Here is a 10,500-nt window from a genome sequence, read left to right as displayed (position 1 = left end):
CAATTAAGTGGCTACCCCAATTAGCCAAAGTTTCATGGAAATAGTTAAAAAGATGTTTAAAAGACAAACTACCGCTTAACTGACTAATAAATAAAGTACTTATGGACAGATAGGAACACTGCTAAAACTACAACAGTACTATAAAACTGTGTATTAGTTCCTAGTAGTTATCTAGTGTATGCTGCTGTGTTCTTTTGATTGACTGTAAATGAACTTGGTCAGCACATACACCTAGTGCAGATAATCAACTGCTTTCAAACAATGCTTTTGATGATTGCATCCTGCAAATCATTCATTTTCATTGTAACCTTCAAGATGATTGTCTAAACCTAAGGGAGCTATGAGGAAAAGGTTTATTTTACACAGGAAGTATTTATGCTTTAAATAATTTGCAGTCACATTGTACAGATTCACTGGGCTGAAAAGACTCCTTTATTGTGACAGATTCTGTGACATTTCATGATTGTGTGATTTTAAATAGGCTCAGAACACTGAGAATTGAAGAAAGTAGTGATGAACGATCATGACTGCAAGTATTCTCAAAAGTGTCCGCAAATAAGGCTTGGCAGAACTCACCAACTCAAAGAAGGAACTAAATTTAAATTTAAGACCAATAATCGGCAGGTACTGGGGCAGCATGGTAGCATAGTGGTCAGCACAACGCTTTATAGTACCACAACCCAGGCCAACTCCCACCACTGCCTGCAAGGAGTTTGTATGTTTTCCCCGTGGCTGTGTGGGTTTTCTCTGAGTGCTCCGGTTTCCTCCCACAGTCCAAAGACGTACTAGTTGGTAGGTTAATTGGTCATAGTAAATTGTCCTGTGATTAGGCTAGGATTAAATCAGGGGTTGCTGTGCAGAGTGGCTCGAAGGACCAGAAGGTCTTATTCCATCCTGTATCTCAATAAGTAAATATGATTATCTCCAGAACATATCCATCACCAGTGAATATTTCTGTTACTTACTCTGTAAATGTTCATGCCTTAAGGCAATACTTACATTTAAGTTTGTTCTTTTGGGTTCAAAAGAACAATTTGATCTGAGTATTTTATTATGGTTTACTATGAATGAGCTTATATATATGAAAATTGCTAAGAAATTACCTTGTACAGTTTTTTAAGTTGTTTTTGTTATTTAAGTAGTCACAGTTGATGGAATAAGTGTCCTGATTTTAAATCCAGATGCTATATAATTAATTTGTCTTCAGATGTACCAACAAAACTGCACAACAACTTCTCGCTGTAGACCTCAAGAAGGCCAGCAGTTGGGAGCAGTAATGGCTGCAGCCTGATTTTGACTGTCTGTAGTGAATTGCTGAATAGTAGCTGTGAGTGCTGACTGCTGCTTTTCCTGCTTGGACTGGGCTTGGCAATCTGAAGGTAACTATCTCACTGTGCGGGCTATTTCTGCCAACCTACCTTCCATCTGACCAACGAAATTCAGTTTGGGCTGGGCTTGCTGCTTTAGTAGTAGGTGTCACACTGTGCGAGCGCCTTCCCTCCCACCTGACAACAAAATTCAGTGCTAAGGTCAGCTGCTCTCTCTCCACCGGGTCCATTTTGTTGGTCGAGTCTTGCTGACGCAGCAATAGCCCAAACATAGAGGGAGAGACACAGCAGCAGAATAAACAGATCACTGGGATTTTAATAAGAACTGTATAGAAAAAAAGGAAAATAATAAACGCTAGGCCAACAGGGCTACAACTACCACTTCTTTACAGCACCAATCTATTGTAATCTACTTTCCCAGAACGTAGGCTAAGGTAAGCAGGGAGCGTTGCCATCACTGTGCTTTGGTCAAGACTCGCCAAGACCGAAACGAAAGGAAGGGAGTTAAATACAATTGCAAAGAAACCTTAATTGGCTGGAATGTGCATTCTCACAAGCAAGATTTCTGGCCCCTTTCAGTTGCCCACCTGCGAGGGCGCCCAGACTCCGTGGCAGAGTCCATGGTTTTGGCATACATACTTCATCTTTTTTCCCATCCTTCCTTTACATTGTATATCCCTAGGTGTTCATTTCCCATCTTCGGTCACCTTGAAACCATGCACCTTAACTGGCAAAATATCATAAATACATCTGCTTGGACTGTTAACTAATCTTCCTTATTGTGAATACGCCATGCACTAAGAAACAATGCTTTAGACTTTTTAACATTATTAGCACTCTTGGCTTTATTTTTGCACATCCATATTTCCTTCTCACTGCTTTTTTTTTGTCCTTCATTTCTGTTTCATTTTCTTTCATTCATTGTTTCCTACATCTCTGGCCTCTTGCTCCAATTCTTCTTGCTTTCCTGCTTATCCAAAACTCTTCCTGTGAATTCCCTGATCAAATTTCTGTCCTTGCTATAACCTGACGGTGATAATTATAACTTGTCCTTACTCTGAATGGAGTTGTTGTCATGGTTATCCTCATTATTCTCATCAAATGCCTCACCCTGATTGCCCCTCCGTTGCATTTTCAATGGTCTACTTGTGACCAAAGAATCACGAGCAATGGTTCCCTTATAGCTGTGTGGTTATCTGTAGTGACCAGTAAGGAATCCTCTTAGGCCCTTCTATTTCTGTCAACAAGTCACCCTCCACCCATGGTATCACCCAAAGCACAGTGTCTATGTCACCAACACTTCTCTCACATTCTCCAGCACATGTGAAAGTTTCAGCAACTTTTCCAACTTACAACAGTGAATAAACTAACTTTCATCTAACTGCATATTAAGAAAATAGTGAGTTACACATTCATCCAGTGCAATTGACTATCAGAGCTAATTAAAATGGGTTGCCATCAATATCCCCTGACAATGTTCCAGTACTACTGTCTTGCTCTGCTTATCCTTATGTCAATTATTTAATAGCTCAGGTAATAATATAGAGATTGTGCTCTTTGAGATTCTGCTTTTGAATTTGGCATCTAACTCTTGGTAATTTCTTCCCTTTCTTTCTCTGTATTATTGCTGTGGTCTTAGACTGTGACAGCTCCTCTTAAGAATGCATGCTTAGTCTACTTCTCTACTTTATCTTCACTCATGACTGTGTGGCTAGGCAGACCTCAAATACCAGCTATAAATTTGCTGATGACATAAATGTTGTTGGCAGAACCTCAGATGGAAACGAGGAGGTGTACAGGAGTGAGATAGATTGGCTGGTTGAGTGGTATCACAACAACAACCTTGTGCTCAGTGTCAGAAAGACCAAGGAATTGATTGTGGACTTAAGGAAGGGGAAGTTGAGGGAACACACCCCAGTCCGCACCTAAAAGTCAGAAGTGGAATGGGTGAGCAGCTTCAAGATCCAGGCATCAGCATCTCAGAGGATCTATCCTAGACCCAGCACATTGATGCATTCACAAAGAAGGCACTCCAGTGTCTATACTTCACTAGGACTTTGAGGAGATTTGTTATGTCATCAAAGTCACTAGCAAATTTCTGCAGATATACTGTGGAGAGCATTCTGACTGGTTGCATCACTGCCTGTTATGGAAGCTCCAATGCGCCGGATCAAAAAAAGTCCTGTAGGAGGTTGCAGCCAGTTCCATTCTGGAAACTAGCCTCCCCGCTATTGAGGACGTCTTCAAAATGTGGTGCCTCAGGAAGACATCATCATTGGGAACCCTTACCATCCAGGATGAGCCTTCTTCTCATTACTATCATCAGGGAGGAGGTACAGGAGCCTGAAGGCACGCACTCAATGTTTTAGGAGCAGCTTCTTCCCCTCTACAATAAGATTTCTGAATGGACCATGAACTAACTTCACTATTTCGCTCTATTTTTGCACTATTTAATTTTTATATTTTATTTGGAACATATAGCAATTTTTTTTGTATTGCTCAGTACTTCTGCTCCAAAATAACAAATTTCGTAACAGAAGAGCATTAACATAGACTCAGTGACAATAAACCTGATTCTGATTCTGAACTAGATCTCCCCCTTTACAAATTTATTTATTTTTGTTTATTGAGATACAGCGTGGAAGAGGATCTTCCTGCCCTTCGAGTGGTGTCACCCAGCAATCTCCTGATTCAGTCCTCGCCTAATCACGGGGCTATTTACAATGACCAATTAACCTACCAACCAGTATATCTCTGGACTGTGGGAGGAAACCAGAGCACCCAGAGGAAACCCACGTAGTCACGGGGAGAATGTACAAATTCCTTACAGGCAGTGGCAGGAATTGAACCTGAGTCGCCTGTACTGTAAAGTGTTGTGCTAATGACTATGCCAGCGTGCCATCCCAAACCTTTGGTTGAGTTCCCTTCAACTATATTGAGAAACCTCTTTGAGGCTTTAATCATAGTTTCAGAGGATCCCCTTAATGACCAAATCCTATGAACTTTATGTTTCTTCTCTTCCTATATTTAAATATACATTTGCTCCTTATCCCCCAAGGTATCAATATATTGACCCTTTTCCCTTATTAATATCATAATGGATTTCAGCATCATTCTCCCCCAAGTTTCCCTTTACCTTCTACCTACAGTCATATTCTCTAGTTCCTACAGTTGTGTTTTCCTTCGCAGTTTGACTGTACACTGGAGAAGGTGACACAGAAATGTCACCACTTTTTTTTATTTGTCGAAGTGTCACTTACTCATCACTCAACATTGTGCTGAAATGTCTCACCATTCCTGCATGTGTGGTGGTTCAGGGCACTCTCAATATTCCCAGATACAATGGTTCTGTTTATTTACCTTAATTTAGTTCTGGATACAAGAGAATTAATTAAGATCTAAATTAGCTTAAGTTTAGATTAATTTGCAATTAATGACTCTTGCTTCTTGTTTGTTTCTTTAATTCACTCATAAATTACTTATTATTTGATAGCAGATTTTTATTAAATATATCTTGGTTCATTTTAATATTGCTATTCTCTACTTCATTAATTTACTTTTATTAATCTGATTTATTGATATGATTATTACTACATGTATTTAATCATTTCTTCTCTGTTTCAATTACTCGGCAAATCTTTCCCTTTCTGTATCTCATTTCCACCCTCAACAAATTTAGTCTTCATTCTGTTTAGCAACACATTCCATTAGTTGATTCAGTCAGCTCCGAGTTAGCTGCAGCCTTCAGTTTTGTCACGTATCCTTCCAAGATAATTTCCGAAGTTCACAACTTTCTGCCTGTTTTTCAATTTTCAGTCACAATAAATAGCCCCGATTTCAAAGAGTCATAAAAAAGAAGGAAAACAGAAAACCCATTCAGGCCACAAAGTCACGTTACTCTTTGTCTAAGCTATTTAATTAATTTCAATTGCATTTCTATCCCCATACAACATGATTATCCCCACCCTTTAAAATATATATTCAATTCACCCATGCTTGCTTCTGACATATTGGGACCCCAATTCCTATTCTTGCTTCCAATTCATTGGGACACCGGTTCCTGTGCTCTTTCTGACTGATGCTTCCATATTCTCTTGAAATCTACCACAGCCTTGTTTTCTGTGCTGACTTTGAACTTACATAGTCCACTGAAACAGCCATTTTTCTACTGTGTAGCTTCCAAAGAATTGAGAATTAACATCAGATAATTTGCTGGTACAGCATCAAGCATAGAAAATGGACAGTTATATTGTACACATCAAAGGGAGTATAATTATTTTATTTATACTGATCTACTTTTACGTCCTATCAGGCAGAATATATTATAACTAAATATCTATGCTGAATCTTGCCATTTCTTATTGTAACATGCATTGAAGTGATCATTTTGTTTTATTAATACAGTGTTCTTCGTGTTATTTCAGTCCTTCAGATGTACTCTATCATGTAGAAGCTGGTTAACTGATCAAAATCCAATGAATAAAGAGGCCCAGGAAAGTTAGCCTAATACCCCTGTTATATACTGTAGTCAATCACATTTATGTTGTTATGAATTGAGTATTTTAGAAGTGTGTTATGCATAACTCCAACTGACAGCTGAAATGTTTATATCCAGAGCTGCTCTGGAGATCCCTGAACAAATTGCTACAGCTGATGTCCTTTACACCAGTTTACAGCAGAATATAAAATAATTTGAGGTATGACATCAATAGATATCTTTTATTTTCTGTTTAATTAAGCATGTGATTATTACCCAGAATTAAGAAAGGAACTTGTGTCTTCTTTAACATTATATTGCTTATGTTGAAATCGCATAATATTAGAACATGAAAGAGGGCTTTTGAGCCCTAATACTCCACGTTTACATAAGCAGCTATTCTACAGAGAATTATAGAACCATATAGCACAGAAACAGTCCTTTTCAGTACATCCACCTCATCTATGCTGACTGGGTTACCAATTGACCCTTAACCCATTTGATTGCATTAGACCCTATCCCTCTATGCCTTTCCTATCTAAGTACCTGTCCAATTGCCTTTTAAATGTTGCAATTGTATCTGCCTCTGACAGCTCCTTCCAGATAATCACCACATTCTGTGTGAACAACATACCTCTCAAATGTCCTTTAGTTTTCTCCATTCCATTAAAACCTTGCCTTTCTAGTTCTAGATTCCACTGTCCTGGAAGAAAAGCTCTGACTACCTTTAGTATTCATGCCCCACATAATTTCATAAACATCTATAACAAGTATACCACTTTGGATTCTGTTTGGGGGAATGACCCACGGGGGAAAGCTGCAGTGACCAAACTTCTGGCACTGTGGCTCAGAATGGGGGTGGGGGGGGGTGAGGGAAGAAGAGGTAAGCTGTGGTGATAGGAGATTCAATTGTTAGGGGGACAGACAGGAGATTCTGTGGACGTGACAGAGACTCCCGGATAGCATGTGTACTTGTTATTGAGGGGATGCCACAGGGATATTCTGCACTGTCTGCCTATTCCCTTCCCCCACCCCCACGATAATCACTCAGCTACCTACCTCCTGCAACTTAGTGTGACTCTCTCCCTGTAGCTCCCATCTAACACCTCCTCATTCTCCAGAATGAGCTGAAGGTCATCCAGCTCCAGCTTCCTAACACAGTCTGTCATAATCTGTACTAAGATGTACTTCTCTCAGTTGTCGGGGACATCTCAGATCAGGTCCACAGCATTCTTAAGCATCAGGCTGAGCAGCCAGAAGTCTTGATACACATTGGTACCAATGACAAAGGTAGAAAAAGAGGTGACGTCCTGAAGAGAGAATATAGAGAGCTAGATAGGAAGCTGAAAAACAGGGTAGTGATCTCTGGATTGCTGCCTGTGCCACACGCTAGCACAAATTCCAATCAAGATGGCACCAACCTTGATTCTGCATGATTCCTCGTGCAACATCTTCCAGAGAGTCAATCATTTCAGTTTTTCTATGTCTTCTACTTATTCTTTTTTATTTTAACTTTGATTTTGAAACTGTTGTAAGCCTGTGGCTTACAATTTGTAGTTCGATCGAGTGAGCTAGTGCTCTGCTGTCCCCGCACAAACTCCAGAAGAGAAATGTGAGAACGAGCTACCATGAGAAGAAGCTGAAAGATGAAATGAGAGGCCACGATTGACTACATTTCTCGCCAATTAAAGTGTCAAGGAAGATTGAAACATTGAGGCAAATGCGGAGGTAAGCAAGTGGTTCTCAGAGGGGTCGCTGATTTATGTTGCTTCTCTCAGAGAGACTGCTGGTCTATGTTGCTTCCCTCAGAGAGGCTGCTGAGTTGTGTCTCTTCCCTTGGAGAGGCTGCTTGTTCATTTTGCGCCCTTGGAGGAGCTGCTGCGTCCCAGTGTTCTCAGAGATGTTATTCAAATTCTGAGATTCATGGATTGGACTGTAGTTCATATTGGCCTCTTTCAGTTTTTATGATTTTATCATGTTTTCATCCATTCTTTCTTGTTGCTGATTGGTGGGCTGAGGGTTTGGGTGATCTGTTAGTTTTTGTGTAAGGGAGGGGATCGGAGTTTGAAAGTTTTTGTTTTTTCTTCTCTTTGTGCAGGAGGATTGATGTCTTTCAACTACTTCTATGGATTTTCTGTATTTTATGGCTATCTGGAGAAGATGAATCTCAGAGTTGTATTCTGCATATGTACTTCGATGATAAAATGAACCTTTGAACCTTCAGTGAAGTTAAGAATAAAATGATATGACAATTCATTGTGTGGCTGAAGAATTTGTACAGGGAGCAAGGTTTTAGTTTTGTGGATCATTGGGATCTCTTCTAGAAAGGAAAGATGTGTACAAATGGAATGGGTTACACCCGAACCCGAGGGGGACTAATTCTTTGCATATTTACATGCTTCATTTAATGTTCAAACCAACCATAGCCGACCTTGAATACTTTAACACTTTCAGGCAGTCCACCACCTTCCTCTCATTCTTTCAAGCCTTGTCACAATGAAATTGCTTTCTCCCAGACCACGAGGGGCACATGCAATTGAGTCTGATATAAGCACAAACATAAAACTTCCTATATTTTTCTGATTACAACAATTTTGCCATTTATAACGCAATGTGCATTTCCAGGGATATCATTTTAGGTGGTAACTTTTAATTTGTCAGTGTTATTAAGGATTATTCACACAATTGAGACTTTGAGGTTAAAAGAATGGCTAATACCTACCTGTTGCCTTTTTAACTTCTATCAATTATATTCAGCTTAGTATTACTGGTCCTAGATTGCTGAGATTCCTTAGTAAAAGTGCAACGTTCAGAATGACGAATTGCAACAAGCCCGAACAACATGTCCACAAGCACAGGTGGCACAGGAGGAAATGTGAAATGCATTATTGGTGGGGAATGACATAATTTTCATTATAGTAAAAAAAAATAGCTATTTGAATCAGGAAAACTTACATTGAAGAATCAATGGCATTGTAGAGAAGGTCCTGAAATTGGATGCTCACAACTTGAAGAGTTACTTTAGATCTAACTTCTAGGAATTTGGGTAAAAAGCAATAAAAAGTTTTTAAATTGTTATGAGATGAGTGGATTCACAAGAGTTATCAATAATATTCTGACAGGGTACCACAACCACGGACGCTGGTGCGGCATCTGTGCGTCCTTGCAGGTGGACTGCAGAATGGGTTCGCCAACCACGCTCGTGAGGATGCGTGATCCAACTAAGTAATGTCTCACTGTAGTGGTATTTAACTCCCTTCCTCTCATTCCAGTCTTGTTGAGACTTGACCAAAAACACAGCAGCAACTATGCTCCCTGCTTACCTTTGTCCTTGTTCAGGGAAAGAAGAATACCATTTCGATTAACGCTGCAAAGGGGCGGAATTCACTTAGTAGTAAGTTACTGTTTCCTAGCCACAGTGTTGCCATAACCTTTCAGTTTGAGAGTTTTAATTAGTGACCCTGTTGGCCTGGCGTTCATTGTTTTTCCTTTGTTCTGCACAGTTCTTAAGTGAACTATTCATCTGCTTCAGTGTCTCGCCCGCTGCACTTGGGACATAACCACACAATTGAGTCAGCAAGTCTTGACCAACTAAAATGGACCCAGTGGAGAGAGAACAGTGGTTCTCAGCTCTAAGTTTCGTTGGGCAGGTAGGAGAGAGGCTGGTTTGGCTGATGTGGCTTGTACAATGCAACAACCACTCACAGAGCATCAAGCCCCTTCCAGACTGAACTTTGTTGGTCAGGTGGAGGAGAAAGTAAAGTCAATGGAGTCTGGGTTAGCCGAGGTGGCTGGCACAGTGCAGCTGTTCCTTTCAGACTGGCAAGCCCAGTCTGAACAGGAAGAACACCTGTCGGCACTCACTGTGACAGCTCAGCAATTCACCACAGACAGCCTGAATCGGGTGGCAGCCATCACCACTCTTGCTGTCATAGTTCAGCAGTAACGGTCTTCAGCCAGGACAGTCCCACTCCCAGCATCTCCCACGTCTTTCTTTGTAACAGTCTCATCGGTTTCAGCCACTGGTGCTTCGATTCCCTGAGCAGTTTCCAGATCAGAGCCGAGTATTCCACCGTCAGGCAGATACTCTGATGACTCCGACAGCTGCAGCAACTTTATTTCTCAGTGTGAGCTGACATTCCAACCCCAGCCAGATCAGCTTATTGATGGTGTGCGTAAAATAGCTTGCATAGTGAAGCTCTTACATGGACACCCACTCAGCTTCTAGAACGATCTATGAGAATAAGGTTCTCCCGCAGCCCAGTCCTTCCAGCAATTCATGGTTGAGCTCAAGAGAGTGTTTGACTTTCCAGCGTGGGGTTAGGACGCAGCCTACTGACTCTTGGACCTGCACCAAGGGAAAGGGACAGTGAGGGACTACGCAGTAAAGTTCCGCATGCTTGTGGTTGAGGTGAGGTGGAATGAGAGATCACTCATCTCTGCTTTCCAGTGTGGTCTGAGTGCAGGGGTTTGGCATGAGATTGTAGAGTGTGATGAGTGGATGATCTGATAAACCTGGCCATTCAAATTGACAACCGGGCAACTAAATGACATGGACAAAGAATGCCCCGAGCTTCCTACTCTTTGGATCACCATCTGTCTTCACCCTCCCTTCATCGCCCAGTATCCAGTCCACAGAGGAGCTGATGCATCTGGGGTGCATACATATATCTCAGGAGTAACAAGATTGGTGCA

This window comes from Mobula hypostoma, chromosome 3 (assembly GCF_963921235.1).
Source record: "Mobula hypostoma chromosome 3, sMobHyp1.1, whole genome shotgun sequence".
NCBI lineage: Eukaryota > Metazoa > Chordata > Chondrichthyes > Myliobatiformes > Myliobatidae > Mobula > Mobula hypostoma.
This window is presented reverse-complemented; position numbering follows the sequence as displayed.